The 5,000-nt window shown below is 42.0% G+C and overlaps 1 protein-coding gene across 5 annotated transcripts in view; it reads right to left on the bottom strand.

Moving 5' to 3' along the window:
* The window catches only part of LOC138059775 (histone-lysine N-methyltransferase SETDB1-like), a 77,828-nt gene that overhangs the window by 71,664 nt on the left and 1,164 nt on the right, over positions 1 to 5,000 (bottom strand). The gene's annotated exons all lie outside the window — the stretch shown is intronic.

Raw genomic sequence — 5,000 nt, 5'->3', positions numbered from 1 at the left:
ACTTTCTTGTGAACATCTTCAGCGTGTACTTTCCATTTCAGTTCCTCATCGAGGGTAACGCCCAAGTATGTGAATTTACTGACCATCTCGACATTGGTACCACTTATGGTGATGTAAAAGTTTGCGACGGCTTCCAGCCTTTGTCTTGTCCCGAAAAGCATTCCCTTTGTTTTCTCTTTGTTCAGAATCAGACGATTTATTTCCATCCAAGTTACAACCCGCTCTAGGTCTTCTTGAAGGGCCTTCTTTATCTCCTTTGGGTTTGCATCCGAGCAATAGATGACTGTATCATCAGCATACATACTGATGTGCGTGTTTTTGAGACAGCTTGGCAAGTCATTGATGTATATAACCATAGTGCTCTAACTTCTGTAACAAACAGTTATGGTCAACTAGGTCGAAAGCCTTCTACAAGTCAATGAAGACGGAGCCAGTCATTTGTTGATTATCCATGTGTTCCAAGATCTGATCAGTGAGATAAGTCACAGCAGTTTCGGTAGAATGTCCTTTTCGGAATCCAGATTGGTACGCTGACAGAACTTCGTTTGCTTCTAGAAATTTCACAAGCTGTACTTGGATTGCACGCTCCATAACCTTGGAGACTAGGGGCAACACGGCTCAAGTTTAGAGCTCATCGAGGTCAGCTTTTTTTCTTTAAGTTGACCGCTGACCATGTACTGGGTTTCAATTGAATCGTAAACTGAAGCCAGGTTAACTTATTGTAAGAATAAATAACCCAGGAGCTCCACTTTTAGGTTTGGCTAAATCTTTATATGTTGCCGGTAAAATCCGTTTTTAGGTTGAATCCGTTTTTACCCAGGTTAAACTGATGATCCTCATTTTATCTTGGTTCTGAATACGCACTTGGATGAATTGAAAAAACATTTTTTGGGTCTAAATTAAGCCTGGAGAAAACTAGGGTCAGGTTAGGATTAGTTTTGGTTATGACATATGAATATCAATTGACTTATTACACAAAAGTAAATAATGAAATTAAAGCACTGTGATGGGTTAAGCATGTTCGTCATTGTGGTGTATTGGTGAAGACGCAGGACCACAGATCTGGAGGATCCGAGTTCGAGTACCGGTGAGTGCACAGTACAGCTCTTTGATCTCTTACTATGTTGTAATGTCGATAACTGCATAATGAATACAGAAACCGATAAGATGACATAAATCATTAAGATGTGTTGAGATGCGCAAGACAGTGCTTGAGGGAAGGGATAGGTGATTTCAGTCCTTTTTGCAGGTTTGATAGCTGCTTAGATATTCAACCCATAGGTAAAATGAGGATCATCAATTTAACCTAGGTAAAAACGTATACACTGTATTATCTTGATTGAATTTTTTAGGTTAAACTTTAGTTTAATAAAGCTTGACCAATTACATAATATTATACTGTACAGTCATTTCTTCTAACTTTTCCTACATTACTCTATACCATGTACATGTACAAGCAGTAATTCTAAAATACATGTATCAGGGATGTAGATACAGATTTTTATAGGCGGGAATGCAAACATCATAGGCAGGTATGATGGACCACGGGCCTATCTAATCATGCCTTTGGCATGAATCACCATCTGCATGCTCCCCTGGAGAGTTTTGATAACCTAGACTCTCAGAAACACGTCTTCCGTGATTATGGTGCAAATTTGATCTCATTTTGGGCATTTGGAACTTTTCCCAGTGAACACAGACAAACAAATTTCCCACAATAAAGCTTCTGTGTCAACATTTCTGATGTTCATTAGTTCACCTAAACTAAAAGATCCTGAGCGATTCTTGAAAGTGATGAAAGCACCTTTCAAGAATCTCAGCTGGTTGTCTAGAACTTGTTGTGTTACTTTCAGCCGTTTTAAAAACATTTTTATTCCATTGACCTTACAATCACTTTTCTTTCCCCTCTTCCCCGACATATCAAGTGAATTTTGCCCACTACAGGTCTGTTAAGCCAGGAATACATGGTTGAATCATGTATTTTGCATACATAAGTGCAAATAGCACCGATGACACAAGAAAGAGCCTGGAAATAGAAACACAATGCAATCAAACTTAAGAAATGAAGTGTTTACGTTCATATCAGTTGCGATTAAATAGAAACTAAGGTGTGGGCAGATAAAAAAACTTTACCGACATTCCAAGTTCTTTCTGAGGCGACTACTGCCTTTACCAGCCAGGAAAATTATGCTCACAGTCGGGTAATAATATTATTTTTCCAGCTCCCTTAGCTGGGAAATGTTTCTGAAAACTGCTCCTCTCAAGGACATGTTTGTTGTCCTCAACTTAAATCACATTTCAAAGAAACAATACATGTAAGTGAAGGTTTGATGTACAAGTACATGATTGTAAGTTTTGTCTTTCTAATCTCAATATTTGTTTATCTCACCTTGCAACATACAATGTATCACCTTACAGTGATTTCATGTACTGTAGGTCTAATTTACTGATTACAAAACTGTTAGCTTTCCTTTAATTTTACTCTTATGGCTACCTCTATTTAGGGTACGGGGATGAGTCAATTACCATAGACAGAGTTTTCATGCAGAAGTAAAGTAGAAGGACAATAGTATAAAGTAACAGGAGAATCATTTGACAAAACAAAGCTCTGTTGCAAATAAAATGGTCAAATTATAGGAGAAAAGACTAGCGAATAATAATAATATTATTTCAAGCAACAGAAGGAAATTCTCTGATCCCCAAAGCATAATGAAGGCACTGGTCTTTGACATGTATTACTATCAATTTTTTTTAAGAAAACAAGTAAACATGATTATAAAAAATGTGTTGTATCACAATCTTAAACTGACATTCAAGGTTCTCAGTAAGGCCTGGTAGCCAGTCAAAACCGCCAGCTAGTAAGCAATCTTCAGCTGGCTACTTTCATCTCATTTTACTACCAGTTAAGATGAAAAATGTTACACTTGTTAAATGATCATCCAAGAAACTTTTAAAACATTCCACTCCCCATTATGAGTGGAATTGACAGCATATTTTACAAAAATGAAAGACTCTCTGTCAAACAGCATGCTTTGTGCCCATTTGTTTATGTTTTACTTCTGCTTGATGAAGCCTTTTGGGTGAAAATAAATGACAATTTATGTCCTTTCCTACGAGCGAATGGTTGACTTGAAGAATATAAATGTATATTTCTAATAAATAAAGCAAAGCGCGGTTCCGACACTAATCAAAGTTAATGCGGTCCACACTGCAACAGCGATTCAAATAAAACACAGACACAGATACATGTAAGTACATTGCCTTTGATTCTTCTTCTTGTAAAAACGGCTGAACGTTTGATTTTGTACAACAATAGTAGGCCTCCGCTGGTCAGTGTCGACCATGGATGATGATGCACCCTAGTTGGATGCCGTGGTAGGTCCAAGGGTAGAACAGCTATGGCTGTGACTGGTGAGGCCAATCCAGGAGCGACAAACTCTGCCACAGTGGATGCAGGTATGAGTGGTTGACGGGTTGTCTCCAGGTGTGCACACCTTCCGTCTGGCTCTCTTGTCCTCTAACAGGTTCTGGATCTTCTCTTCGCCCATCTTCAACTGTTTCTTCAGAACACTGTGCCATCTGCTACGGTCAGCTGCTGTGCAATACCAGCTCTCAGTGTTGATGTCCAGAGCTCTCATGTCGAGCTTGCAGACATCTTTATAGTGCAGCTTGGGTCGGCCAACAGGTCTTTTGCCAGAGGCTAGCTCGCCGTACAGGATGTCCTTTGGAATTCCGCCACCTTCTATCCCACGAACATGGCCGAGCCAGCGCAGCCTGCATTGTCTCAGCAGCGTGAACATTGTGGGGAGGCCAGCGCGTAAGAGGACCTCAACGCTTGGCACTTTGTAGCTCCACTTGATGTTGAGGATGCGGCAGAGGCAGGGCATGTGAAAACTGTTCAGTCTCAGCTCCTACTTTGCATAGGTTGTCCACGCCTCACTGCTGTACAGCAGAGTGCTGATGATGCAGGTATTGCATACTGCCATCTTGGTCGTGGTTGTGAGCTTGGGGTTCTCCCACACACGTGTGGTGAGTTGACCAAGTGTTGTTGCGGCCTTCCCAGTGCAATGGTTGATCTCAGCATCCAGGGATAGGTTGTCACTGATTGTGGTCCCAAGGTAGGTGAACTGGTGTACAATGCCAAGTTCGTAGCTGTCGATGAGGTGACAGGTGATGTTTCCACACCCTGGGCTGATCGCGAGCCTGAAGTCTTTGCAGGCTTGAGAGAACCTTTCCATGAGTTCCTGAAGCTCTTGCTCTGTATGTGAGGTGATGGCAGCATCATCAGCAAAGAGCAGGTCTCTGATAGTGATCTCATGTACTTTGGTCTTTGCTCTCAGTCGGGCAAGGTTGAACAGCCTCCTGTCTGACCTTATGTGCAGGTACTGTCCTTCTTTGGCAGTCCCAAATGCATGCTTCAGAAGCAGGGAGAAAAATATCCTGAAGCGGGTGGGCGCAAGAACGCAGCCTTGTTTCACACCACTCTTCATGTCAAAGGGCTCAGATATGCTGCCTTCATATAGCACTGTCACCTTCATGCTGTCGTAGAAGGACCTGATCATGCTGTGTAGTTTTGGGGAGCATCCAATTTTCACCAGGATACCGAAGAGCCCTTCCCTGCTGACCAAGTCAAACGCTTTCATGAGATTAATGAAGGTGATGTACCGACGCTTTTGTTGTTCTCTGCACTTTTCCTGCAGTTGTCAAAGGGAGAAGATCATGTCCACTGTGGAACGCTCTGCTCGAAAGCTGCACTGGGACTCGGGCTAGACACTCTCTCCTAGTTGTTGTAGGTGTGCTAGGACAACTCGGGTATGCACTTTGCCTACATTGCTCAGAAGGGAGATGTCTCTGCAGTTGTTACAGTCACTCCTCTCGCCCTTGTTCTTATACAGGGTGACTATCTTGGTGTCTGTCATGTCTTGTGGCACACCTCCCTCTCTCTAGCACTGACAAAGAACATCACGTAGTGGCTGCAGAAGAGTGGTCTAGTAGCGTTT

The sequence above is a fragment of the Montipora capricornis genome, chromosome 8, assembly GCF_036669925.1.
Source record: "Montipora capricornis isolate CH-2021 chromosome 8, ASM3666992v2, whole genome shotgun sequence".
Lineage (NCBI taxonomy): Eukaryota > Metazoa > Cnidaria > Anthozoa > Scleractinia > Acroporidae > Montipora > Montipora capricornis.
This window is presented reverse-complemented; position numbering and strand designations above follow the sequence as displayed.